The sequence below is a fragment of the Nomascus leucogenys genome, chromosome 22a (genome assembly GCF_006542625.1).
Source record: "Nomascus leucogenys isolate Asia chromosome 22a, Asia_NLE_v1, whole genome shotgun sequence".
Classification (NCBI taxonomy): domain Eukaryota; kingdom Metazoa; phylum Chordata; class Mammalia; order Primates; family Hylobatidae; genus Nomascus; species Nomascus leucogenys.
The window spans coordinates 54,245,415-54,259,546 of NC_044402.1; positions in this window are offsets into that span (position 1 = coordinate 54,245,415).

Sequence of the window (14,132 nt, forward strand, 5' to 3'; positions counted from 1 at the left end):
ACTCGGCAATATTTCTCCCTATAATGTACCAAGGAGGTTGATTATTGACACATGCTAGAAGAAATTAAATACCCTTAGAGGTCAAAGGATTACTTCAGAGTCTGCTAATCATTTCCACCCTTTCAGGAAATGTGTATTGAGTCTACCATGTGTCAGGAGTTGTTCTGGGACCTGGGTATCATAGTCATGTGGCATGGCTCCTGCCTTCGAAGGATTTGAGGTAGGGGCGGTTTAGAATGAGCATCTCAATATTGAATCCAGCACCTGGTCCTATCCATTTTATCTGCTCTAATATATCTCAAGTCTGTCCACTCATTTTCATCCCTCCATATCCCTGAGCCAGCCAACATGTGGACCATGTGGTCTTCTCTGAGTCATTGCAGTAGCTGAAGAGGCTGGGAATGGCCTTCTCTACAATATGACGCACACCTAAGAGGGATCCTTTAAAAATGCAAATCTGATTCTTTCAGTCAACCTCCTTAAACCTCTTCAGTAGTTTTCCATTGATCTTAGGTTAAAGACCCAAATCCTTAACCTGACCTCTAAGGCCCTGTGAGGGGTGGCCCCTCCTCTCCAGCCTCATCTCCCACCACTCCCCCGCACTCGCTCCAGTTCCTGTCCACCTTGCGCTTCCTCCTGCTCAGAGCCTCCAGGGAGGCTGGACCCTCTGCTGGAAAGGCTCCTTCCTCTGTTCCTCTCCTCTTAGCTTCTCTTCATTCTTCGGGCCTCACCTTCTCAACAGCCTCAGGGAAGGCTTCCTGACCTTCTTTTCAGGGTCAAATTCCCCTCTCATGAGCGCTCACACTAAAGTGTACCTTTCCTCAGAGGCACTTGGCCCTGTTGGAGTTCTACATTTGTTGATGATTATGTACAGATTGATGTCTGTCTGCCCCATTGAATGTAAGCTCCCTGATGGCAGGGACTATGACTGCAGATGCTCACTCTTGCCACTCCCTGGACCTAGCACTGGATACTTTATAAATAGTGGTTGAATAGATGCATTCATGCCAGGATCTGGGCAGGAGACTAGATATTTCAGGATTTCAGAGGTGATAAATTAAGGCCATGATTCTTCCTCCTGTAGCTGCAGCCCAAGAATTCCATGTGCTATTACCTAACACTGTTACTTCCTCCTTAATTCCTGGCATCATTCAGCTCCACAGCCCTGCCTTCATCCCAGGCTCCCTCCATCTTGCCTGTGAGACACTCTCCCCCTTTAACGTTTTAGTTCCCCTTTCTGGTTTTGCCTCATTGGCTTCAGAAGCCAGCATGGAATAATGTGGCAAGATGTAGGATCCAGAACTGGAGGCCAGGTGCACTGGCTCACTGCTAAAATCCCAGAACTTATAGGAAGCCAAGGAAAGAGGATTGTTTGAGCTCAGAAGTTCAAGACCAGCTTGGGCAACATAGTGAGACTTCATCTCTACAAAATATTTTTTCAACTTTTATTTTACGTTCTGGAGTACAAGTGCAGGATGCGCAGGTTTGTTACACAGGTGAACATGTGCTATGATGGTTTGCTGCACCTGTCAACCCATCACCTAGGTATTAAGCCCGGTATCCATTAGCTATTCTTCCTGATGCTCTCCCTCCTGCCACTCCCCCTTCTGACAGACTTCAGTGGGTTATTGTCCCCCCCTACCACATGTGTCCAGGTGTTTTCATCGTTCAGCTCCCACTTATAAGTGAGAACGTGTGGTGTTTGGTTTTCTGTTCCTGTGTTAGTTTGCTGAAGATAGTGGCTTCCAGTTCCATCCACGTCCCTGTAAAGGACATCATCTCATTCCCTTTTACAGCTACATAGTATTCCATGGTGTACACATACTACATTTTCTTTTCTTTTTTTTTTTTTTTTTTTTTTAAGATGATGTCTTGCTCTGTCACCCAGGCTGGAGTGCAATGGCACAATCTTAGCTCACTGCAACCTCTGCCTCCTGGGTTCAAGTGGTTCTTCTGCCTCAGCCTCCCAAGTAGCTGGGACTATAGGCGAGTGCCACCATGCCCTGTTAATTTTTGTATTTTTAGTAGAGACAGGGTTTCACCATGTTGGCCAGGCTGGTCGTAAACTCCTGACCTCGTGATCTGCCCACCTCGGCCTCCCAAAGTTCTGGGATTACAGGTGTGAGCCACCATGCCCGACCTTTTTTTTTTTTTTTCTTTTGAGATAGAGTCTCACTCTGTCACCCAGGCTGGACTGCACTGGCACAATCTCAGCCCACTGCAACCTCTGCCTCCTGGGTTCAAGAGATTCTCCTGCCTCAGCCTCCCGAGTAGCTAGGATTACAGGCATTTACCACCACGCCTGGCTAATTTTTTTGCATTTTTAGTAGATACGGGGTTTCACTATGTCAGTCAGGCTGGTCTCAAACTCCTGATCCACCCGTCTCAGCCTCCCAAAGTGCTGGGATTACAAGTGTGAGCCAGCACGCCTGGCTGCATACTACATTTTCTTTATCTAGTCTTTCATTGATGGGCATTTGGGTTGACTCCATGTCTTTGCTATTGTGAATAGTGCTGCAGTGAACTACAAAATATTTAAAAATTAGCTGGGTGTGGTGGCTTGTGCCTGTAGTCCCAGCTATTTGGGAGGCTAAGGTGGTAAGGTCCATTGAGCCTGGGAGTTTGAGGCTGTAGTGCTTTATGATTGAGGCTGTGAATAACCACTGTATAGTGAGAACCCGTCTATTTCTTTTTAATGTTTTTAATCTAGCTAACTAGGAATAGAAAGTAACTTCCAAAGTCAAGACAAGGATACCAGTTTTTACTGTTTCTATTCACCTTTCTGCTGAGAAGTCTGAACTAACACAAGAAGAAAAAGAAATAAAGCCATCACTATACATAGACAATTACTATACATAGATTGCTTACTATACAAAGAAAATTCACAAGAACCTACAAACTATTAGAAATAAAAATTTCTTTGCTGGGGGCAAGGAGAATACACAAACATCAATATCCCTATGCCACAGCAATAAACAGATAAAAGATTTCATTTTAGGCCGGGCGTGGTGGCTCACACCTGTAATCCCAGCTCTTTGGGAGGCCAAGGCAGGTGGATCACGAGGTCAGGAGACCGAGACCATCCTGGCTAATACGGGGAAACTCCGTCTCTACTAAAAATACAAAAAATTAGCTGGGCGAGGTGACAGGTGCCTGTAGTCCCAGCTACTTGGGAGGTTGAGGCAGGGGAATGGTGTGAACCTGGGAGGCGGAGCTTGCAGTGAGCCGAGATCGTGCCACTGCACTCCAGCCTGGGCGACAGAGCGAGACTCTGTCTGAAAAAGAAAAAAAAAGAAAATACCATTTGTCATAACAAAAATCATAAGATACTTAGGCATAAATATAACAAAGTCTGTGTATGATATTTGTGGAGAAAATTATAAAGTTTTATAGAGAACATGAAGAAGATATAAAAGAATAGGAAGAGATCCCCTACTCATAAAGATGGAAGTTTGATATAAAGCTGATAACTTTTCTCAAATCTAAAAATTCAGTACAATTCTAAACAAAACTCCAATCAGATATCTTATGGAACTTGACAGACTGTTCTTAAAATTCTTTTTTTCTTTTTTTTTTTTTAACAGAGTCTCACTCTGTTGCCCAGGCTGGAATGCAATGGCGTGATCTGGGCTCACTGCAAGCTCCGCCTCCCAGGTTCAAGTGATCCTCTTGGCTCAGCCTCCTGAGTAGCTGGGATTACAGGCACGCACCACCACATCCAGCTAATTTTTTTGTATTTTTGGTAGAGACAGAGTTTCACCATGTTGGTCAGGCTGGTCTCGAACTCCTGACCTTGTGATCTGCCCGCCTTGGCCTCCTAAAGTGCTGGGATTACAGGCGTGAGCCACTGCACCCGGCCTTAAAATTCTTATGGAAGGGTAAATGGCCAAGAAAAAACAAAACTTGAAGCAGAAGAATATGAGATCCCTTGCGCAACCATATGTCACATGTTTACTGGTTGAAACCTAGAGTGATTAAAACAGTCTAGTCCTGGTGTATGCACACATAAATAGACCATAGTACAGAACAAAACTTTTTTGAATCAGATCCTAATAGGGTTTGGATCTGTGTCCCTCCCACCCCCAAATCTCATGTCGAATTGTAATCCCCTTTGTTGGAGGTGGGGTCTGGTGGGAGGTGACTGGATCATGGAGATAGATTTCCCACTGGGTGCTGTTCTCATGATAGTAAGTTATCATGAGACCTGATTGTTTAAAAGTGTGTGGAGGCCAGGTGCAGTGGCTCTTGCCTATAATCCCAGCACTTTGGGAGGCTGAGGCAGGAGGATCACTTGAACTCAGGAGGTCAAGACCAGCCTGGACAACACAATGAGACATCATCTCTACAAAAATACAAAAAAAAAAATAGCCGGGTATGGTGATGCATGCCTGTGGTCCCAGCTACTCAGGAGGCTGAGGTGGGAGGATCGCTTGAGCCCAGAGGGTGGAGGTTACAGTAAACTGAGATCGTGCCACTGCATTCCAGCCTGGGTAACAGAGCAAGACTCTGTCTCAAAAAAAAAAAAAAAGAAAAGTATGTGGCACCTCTTCCCTCTCTTCCTCCTGCTCCAGCCACGTAAGACATGCCTGCTTCCCTTTCACCTTCCACCATGATTGTAAGTTTCCTAAGGCCTCCCCAGCCATGCTTCCTATACAGCCTGTGGAACTATGAGCCAATTAAACTTTATAAATTACCTAATCTCAGGTATTTATCTATAGCAGTGCAAGAATGGACTAATACAGACCCTCAAAGATATGAGACTTGGCATATAATGAAAGTGACATAAATCAGTGGGAAAGTTCAATGGTTTTGAGTTAACTGGCTATCCAAACAAACACACACAAAATAAATTCTGCATTACATCCTACCCAGAAGTAAATTTCAGATAGCTAGAGTGAAAAGCAAAACTGAAAACTGTTCAAAGAAAATATAAGATCATATATTGATGATATCAGAATAGGGAAGGATTTCTTATACAAAATTTTAAAAGTACAAGCAGTTAACAAAATGAAGAACAGTATATGATTATATCAATAGATGGAAGAAAAGCGCTTGACAAAATTTAACATCCTTTCATAATACAAATTCTTAGCAAATTAGGTATAGAAAAAATGTATCTCAACACAGTAAAGCCCATATATGACAAACTCACAGCTAACATCATACATAATCATGAAAAGTTAGAAGATTTTCCTCTAAGATCAGGAACAAGACAAGGATCACCATTCTCACCATTTCTCTTCAATATAGTACTAGACGTTCTAGTCAGAACAGATAGGCAAGAGAAAGAAATACAAGACATCCAAATTGGTCAATGTTGACCAGATTGGCCTCAAACGCATAGCCTCGCCTCCCTGTGCGCCAGGACAGCCGGCTTGAGCCACTGAGGCTCCCTAGGCATCCAAATTGGAAAGAAAGAAGTTAAATTGTCACTTTGTAGATGACATGATCTTATATAGAGAAATCCCTAAAGATACCACCAAAAAAACTATTAGAACTAATAAATTCAGTAAAGTTGCAGGATACAAAATCAATATTCAAAAGTCAGTAGCATTACTGTATACTAATAATGCACCAACCAAAAAAGAAATCAAGAAAGCAATCTCATTTATAATAGCATCAAAAATATATACTTAGGAATAAATTTAATCAAAGAGGTGAGAAATCTGTACACTGAAAACCGTAAAGCATTGAAGAAAGAAATTAAAGACACAAATAAATGGGAAGATATTCCATGTTAATGGATTGGAAAGATTAATATTGTTAAAATGTCCACACTACCCCAAACTGTAGATTCCATCCAACCCCTATCAAAATTCCAATGACATTTTCACAGAAATAGAAAAAAAATCCTAAGATTCATATGGAACCCCAAAAGACAAGGACCAAAATGGCCAAAGCAATCTTGAGCAAAAGGAGCAAAGCTGGAGGCACCACACTACCTAATTTCAGAAGCTGCCACAAAGCTATACTAATAAAAAAAAGCATGGCTCTGGAATAAAAACAGACGTATAAGACCAGAATAGAGACCAAAAATAAATCCACACATTTTATGGCCAACTGATCCTTTACAAATATGCTAAGAACATGCAATGGGGAAAGGACAGTCTCCTCAATAAACAGTCCTGGGAAAACTGGATATCCACATGTAGAAGAATAAAATTTGACCGTATCTCACCTCATATACAAAAATCAACTCAGGCCAGGCACAGTGGCTCACATCTGTAATCCCAGCACTCTGGGAGGCTAAAGCCAGTGGGTTACTTGAGGCCAGGAGTTCGAGACCTGCCTGGCCAACATGGTGAAACCTACCAAAAACACAAAAATTAGCCAGGGGTGATGGCACACACCTGTAGTCCCAGCTACTTGGGAGGCTAAGGCACAAGAATTACTTGAACCTGGGAGGCAGAGGTTGCCAAGACCATGCCACTGCACTCCAGCCTGAAGGACAAAGAGAGACTGTCTCAAAAAAAAAAAGTTCTACTTAAAATGAATTAAAGACTTAAACATAAGATCTGAAATGGCCGAGCGCAGTGTCTCACACCTGTAATCCCAGCACTTTGGGAGGCCAAGGCAGGTGGATCATGAGGTCAAGAGATTGAGACCATCCTGGCCAACATGGTGAAACCCCATCTCTACTAAAAATACAAAAATTAACTGGGTGTGGTGGTGCACACCTGTAGTCCCAGCCACTCAGGAGGCTGATGCAGGAGAATTTCTTTTCTCCTATATTTTCTTCTAGTATTTTTAAAATTTCATATCTCTTTTTTTGTTTGTTTGTTTGTTTTTGAGATGGAGTCTCGCTCTGTTGCCAGGCTGGAGTGCAGTGGCGCAATCTCGACTTCTTGACATTGGTCTGGGCAATGATTTTTTTGAACAAATGAGATTGCATCAAATGAAAGCTTCTGAACAGCAAAAGAAACAATCAACAGACAACCTACGGAAAGGGACAAAATATTTGTAAGCCATACATCTGATAAGGGGTGAATATTTTAAATATATAAGAAATTTAATAGCAAGAGTTGTTGAAAACCAAAACCTGATTTTCTTCTTTAAGGTGGGGTCTCACCCTGTTGCTCAGGCTGGAATACAGTGCCGCAATAATAACTCACTGTGGCCTTCAACTCCCAGGCTCAAGCAATCCTCCCACCTCAGCTTCCCAAGTAGCTGGGACCACAGGCACACCCCACCATGCCCTGCTAATTTTTAAAATTTTTTTGTAGAGACAAGGTCTCCCTGTGTTGCCCAGATTTATCTTGAATTCCTAGGCTCAAGTGATCCTCCTGCCTTGGCCTCCCAAAGTGCTGGGATTACAGATATGAGCCACTGCATCCAGCCAAAAATCTGATTTTAAAATGGGCAAATGATCTGAAAAAACATTCCTCAAAAGAAGACACACAAATGGCCAACGGGTATATGAAAAACAAATGCTCAATATTACTAATTATCAGGGAAATGCAAATTTAAACCACAGTGAGATATCATCTCATACCTGCTAAGATGGCTCTGATAAAAAAAAAATAAAAAAAACCAAGAGATTACAAGTGGTGGCAAGGATGTGGAGAAAAAGGAATCCTCACAAACTGTTGGTAGGAACATAAATTTGTACACCTATTTTGGAAAACAGAATGGAGCTTCCTCAAAAAATTAAAGATAAAACTACCATGTGATCGAGTAGTTCCATTATCAGGTATATATTGAAAGAAATGAACTCAGTATGTTGAAGAGATATCTGTATTCCCATGTTCATTGAATCATTATTCACAATAGCCAAGACATGGAATCAACCTAAGTGTCCATCAATGAATAAATAAAGAGATTATGGTACATATATACAGTGGAATACTATTCAGTCTTTAAAAAGAAGGAAATTCTGTCATCTGTGACAACATGGATAAACCTAGAGGATATTATGCTAAATGAAATAAACCAGGCACAGAAAGACAAATACCATGATTTCATTTATATGTGGAACCTAAAGAGTCAAACTCAGCCAGGCATGGTGGCATGCACCTGTAGTCCCAACTACTTGGGAGGCTGAGGCAGGAGGATCTCTTGAATACAACAGTTTGAGGCTGCAGTGAGCTGTGATCACACCACTGCACTCCAACCCAGACAACAGAGTGAGACGCTATCTCAAAATAAATAAAAAATAATAATAAGTAAAATAAAATTTATTGCAGAAGCAGAGAATAGAATGGTGGTTGCACAGGGGCTAGGGGGCAGGGGAGGGTGGGTGGGCAGGGACTGGAGAGCTTTAGTCAAAGGATACAAAATTTCAGTTAGGTAGAATAAATTCAGGAGATCTATTGTATAACATGATGACTAGAGTTAATAACAATGTATTGTATACTTAAAAGTTGCTGGCCAGCTGCAGTGGCTCATGTCTGTAATCCCAGCACTTTGGGAGGCTAAGGTGTGTGGATCGCTTGAGACTAGTTCGAGACCAGCTTGGGCAACATGGTGAGACCCCATCTATAAAAAAAATACAAAAATTAGCTGGGCGCAGTGGCTCATGCCTGTAATCCTAGCATTTCGGGATGCCGATTGCTTGATTGCTTGACCCCAAGAATTCGAGACTAGCCTAGGCAACATAGTGAGACCCTGTCTCTACAAAAAATAGAAAAAATTAGCAGGATGTGGTGGCACGTGCCAGTAGTCCCAGCTACTTGGGAGACTGAGAAGAGAGAATCACTTGAGCCTGGGAGGTCCAGGCTGCAGTGAGCTGTAATCTTGCCACTGCACTCTAGCCTGGGTGACAGCAAGATCCTGTCTCAAAAAAATAAAAATAAAAATAATTGCCAGGAGAGTACATTTCAAATATCACGTTTAAAATGATAATGTGTGAGATAACAGATACAGTAATTACTCTAGCCATTACACACACACACACACACATATATACACACATCACGTTGTTACACCATAGATACAATTTTTATTTGTCAACTATAAACAAATGCACAAGCAATAAAGGAAAATATTGACACATATGACCGCGTTAAAACATTTTTAAGCTTTTATAAGAAATCATGTAAAGTAAAAGACAAGCCACAGACTTGGAGAATATTCATAATCTACATAAACAACAAAGGATTATATCCAGGATTCATAAAGAAATTGCAGATCCATATGAAAAGGACAACGCAAGAGAATATGAGCAAAAGCTGCAAATAGGCAAGTCACAAAAGAGAAACCTAAATGGTCAATAAACATAAGAAAAGATGCTCAATTTAACCAGTAATGTAGAAATGCAGATCACAGCATGAGATACCATTTTACACACACAAAATCACCAAAATTAAAATTACTCTAACACTGTTGACAAAAATGTGGGACAATAGGAATGCATATATTTTGTGTTGAAGTGTAAACAGATACAACAAATTTGAAGAGAATTTTGGCAACAGTTAATGCTGAAAATGAACATTCCCTATGAGCCAGCAACCTTGCTTCTAGATCTATTCCTTAGAAAAACATTTCTACACATACACAAAAAGGCGAGGATAAAAATGGTCATTGCAGTATCAGTTAATTGTCAAGAAGAAGTGGAAATAAGCTAACTGTTGTTAAGTAAAATGGATAAATAAAGTATGGTTTGTTCTTATAATGGGATACTATACGGCAGTTAAATGAATTATAGACATATTTAGCAATGTAATGAATAAGAAACTTGCAAAAATGGATGTTGTATGATATTATTTGTGTGAATTTTAAAATACACAAAACAGTGGTATATGTTTAGGAAAGCAAACATGTTTTTTAAAAGTACAAAGTATGCATAGGAGTAATTCCCAACAACTTTAGAATGATAATTACTACAAGAAAGGAGAGAAATGGGATGGGTGTTAGCCGAATTTGTAATCCATTTTTTTTATTTTTAATTTTAAAGAAAAAGTGATACAAAGGCAATGCAAAGGTGAGGATTTGCTTAACTGGGTTGCTGTGATCATGAAATGAGCCAATAAATGGGACAGTGCTGAATGAAAGTTGTTGCCAGTCTCTTTAGAAGGGTACAATGATGGTGGCTGTTCAGGTGGAGAGATGTGATTTCCTGACCTATTCTCTCCTCCGCCCCGTGTTGAGTCTCACGCCTCCTATTGGATGGTATAAATTGGTATAAAATTTTTTTTTTTTTTTTTTTGAGACAGAATCTCACTCTGTCACCCAGACTGGAGTGCAGTGGCATGAACTCAGCTCACTGCAACCTGCAACCTCCGCCTCCCAGATTAAAGCGATTCTCCTGCCTCAGCCTCCTGAATAGCTGGGATCACAGGCAGCCGCCACCGCGTCCAGTTAATTTTTGTATTTTTAGTAGAGACGGGTTTTCACCATGTTGGTCAGGCTGGTCTCAAACTCCTGACCTCGTGATCCGCCCGCCTTGGCCTCCCAAAGTGCTGGGAACAGGCGTGAGCGACCACACCCGGCTGATATAAATCTTAACAGCTACATGCCCCAATTTCCTCACCTACAAAGTGTGTATATTCAAAGTGCTACCTAATAGCATTGTCATGAGAGTAAATAAGTTGTGTAAAGTGCTTTAGAACACTACCTGGTTTAGAGTAACTGCTCTAGGCTATTGTTTTTGCTGTTGTTGATGCTGTTATTATGGTTGTTGTTAGGTATCACCTCCAGCTGCATATAAACTCTTTTTTAATCTCAATTTCTAAAAATCTCATAAGAACCTTACTTGGCAATGAAAGTGCCCCAAAACTGAGAAGACCCAGACTCTTCCTTCAACGATCTAGATCAATTTGCAACTCAAATTCCTGTAAGGGCCAGGCAGGTAATGTGCCAAGTGCCAAGGGAAGGCTATAACAGGCTGGAGGGCACCCTCACCTCCTGGAGGGGCAACAGCTCCTGGTCCAGCGTTGCCACATAGGAATTCAGAGCTGGCACTGCCGTGAGAAATTGAAAATTTCAATTTTTCTGTAAAATCACTGTTTTTATTTTTCCTTTTTTTTTTGGCAGGATCTCACATTGTCACCCAGGCTGGAGTACAGTGCCATGATCCCGGTTCACTGCAGCCTTGACCTCCCAGGTCCAAGCAATTCTCCCATCTCAGCCTCCCAAATAGCTGGGACTACAGGTGTGTGCTGCCACACCTGGCTAATTTTGTATCATATACATATATATATATAAACATACACACACACACACATATATATATATATACATGTATACATACGGGTTCAAGCATTCTTCTGCTGATTTTTTGTATTTTTAGTAGACATGGGGTTTCACCATGTTGGCCAGGCTGGTCTCGAACTCCTGACCTCAAGTGATCCACCTGCCTTGGCCTCCCAAAGTGCTGGGATTACAGGCATGAGCCACCGCACCCAGCTAATTTTTTTAGTTTTTGTAGAGAGATGGTCTCACTGTATTGTCCAGGCTGGTCTCAAATTTCTGAGCTCCAGTGATCCTCCCACCTCAGCCTCCCAAAGTGCTGGGATCTCAGCCATGAGACACAGCATCTGGACAAAATATAAATGATAATTAATACACGTCAATATTTTAAATCAAACACATTTAGATAAAGCTGACTTTTTGCTTGCTTTTTTTTGAAATTTTGGACTGGGCACAGTGGCTCACACCTGAAATCTCAGTGTTTTCGGAGGTCAAGGTGGGCAGATCGCTTCAGCCCAGTGGTTTGAGACCCCCTGGGCAACATGGTGAAATGCCATCTCTACAAAAAATAGAAAACGTAGCCGGGCATGGTGGCACACATCTGTGGCCTCAGCTACTCTGGAGGCTGAGGTAGAAGGATTGCCTGAGCCTGGGAGGTCGAGGCTGTAGTGAGCCATGATTGCGCCACTGCACTCCAGCCTGGGTGACAGAGTGAGACCCTGTCTCAAAAAAAAAAATTGTTAATTTTTATTATGTATTGCTATGGCATAAATGTTTATGCCCCCCCTAAAATTCATAAATTGAAACCTAATCCCCAATGTGGTGATATTAAGAGATGGGGCCTTTAGAAGGTGATTAGGTCATGAGGGGCCTGTCCTCATGAATGGGATTAATGCTGTTATAAAAGAAGCCCAGGCTGGGTGCGGTGGCTCATGCCTGTAATCCTAGCACTTTGGGAGGCTCAGGCGGGCTAATCATTTGAGGTCAGTAGTTCAAGACAAGCCTGGTCAACATGGAGAAACCCCGTCTCTACTAAAAACACAAAAACTAGCCGGTCATGGTGGCAGGTATCTGTAATCCTAGCTATTCAGGAGGCTGAGGCAAGAGAATCACTTGAACCCTGGAGGCGGAGCTTGCAGTAAGCCGAGATCACACCACAGTACTCTAGCGTAGGTGACACAGCAAGACCCTGTCTTAAAAAAAAAGAGGCCCAAAGGAGCTTGTTTGCGCCTTCCACCCATGAAGATGCAGCAAGAAGCCGCCATCTATGAAGCAAAGTGTGCCCTCAATGGCTACCAAATCCACTGGCACCTTGATCTTGGACCTTCTAGCCTCCAGAACTGTAAGCAGTTTTTATTGTTTATAAATTGCTCAGTGTAAGGTATTTTGTTATAGCAGCCTGAATGGACTAAGACAGATAGTTTTATAAAAATTGAACTACAGTTGGTGTTTTGTATTTGCAGTTCCACACCTGTGGATTCAACCAACTGAAGAATAAAAATATTTTAAAAATATATATGGCCAGGCCAGGCGCAGTGGCTCACGCCTGTAATCCCAGCACTTTGGGAGGCCGAGGCGGGTGGATCATGAGATCAGGAGATCGAGACCATCCTGGCTAACACAGTGAAACCCCGTCTGTACTAAAAATACAAAAAATTAGCCAGGCGTGGTGGCGGGCGCCTGTAGTCCCAGCTACTCGGGAGGCTGAGGCAGGAGAATGGCGTGAACCCGGGAGGCAGAGCTTGCAGTGAGCTGAGATCACGCCACTGCACTCCAGCCTGGGTGACAGAGTAAGACAGAAAGAAGGAAGGAAGGAAGGAAGGAAGGAAGGAAGGAAGGAAAGAAAGAAAGAAGAAAGAGAGAGAGAGAGAGAAAGAAAGAAAGAAAGAAAAAGAAAGAGAGAGAGAGAGAAAGAAGGAAGGAAGAAAGGAAGGAAGGAAGGAAGGAAGGAAGGAAGGAAGGAAAGGAAGGAAGGAAGGAGGGAAGAAAGAGAGGGAAAGAAAGAAAGAGAGGGAAAGAAAGAATAAAAATAATACAAATAAAAAATACAGTATAACAACTATTTATACAGCATTTACATTGCGATAGGTACCATAGATAACCTAGAGATGATTTAAAGTATATGGAAGAATGTGCATAGGGTATATGCAAATACTATGCCATTTTATACAAGGGGTTTGAGCATCAGTGGGGGTTTTGGAATCAGTCCCTGGTGAATACTGAGGATGACTGTATTCATAATCTTGCATTCAATGTCCATCTATTACAACATAGAGAATCAATATCGTACTTCACATGAGTTATATCTAGACCTACATGTATTAAATTTTTTTTTCAGTAAGCTTTTGGGGAACAGGTGGTGTTCAGTTACATGAATAAGTTATTTAGTGGTGATTTCTAAGATCTTGGTGCCCCCATCACTGGAGGAGTGTACACTGTAAATATGTAGTTTTTTATCCTTCACCACCCCTCCCAGTGTATGCATATAAATTTAACAGTAATAAGGATTGTTTAATACAGCAACACGTTCCTCAGCTATCCTTTGCAACTGTTGTAAATGCAGCACAACATACATCGATACCTCTAAAACAAAGAGAAACAAGAAAAACTGCACTCAACACTATTGGGAAATGACACTTTATCATGCTATTTGAGAGGTAATATTTAATAAGCTGGTTAAAGTGATTTCACCTACGTGTTTCCACTGCTTAAATCCTCCCTACACTCCAAAGCAGTACATGCTTCAGAATCCAGGCAGAGGCACAACCTCAGACTTTCACAGAATTGGGCTATAGTCATCTTTTGTTTCCAGGATACAGGGCAAGAGATTGCAGAAGCCACCATTCCCCAGGGCTTGAATGGCGTTAATTACAACAGCAGATGTGTAAGATTTCAGGTTGTGCTGTGCCAGCACTGAGAGCAGATCAGTGACAGAGGTGACCCGGTGTCATGTAATAAATGTGTGTGATAGGTTGTTTGTGATAGGTGAATCCCCCTAAAGTATG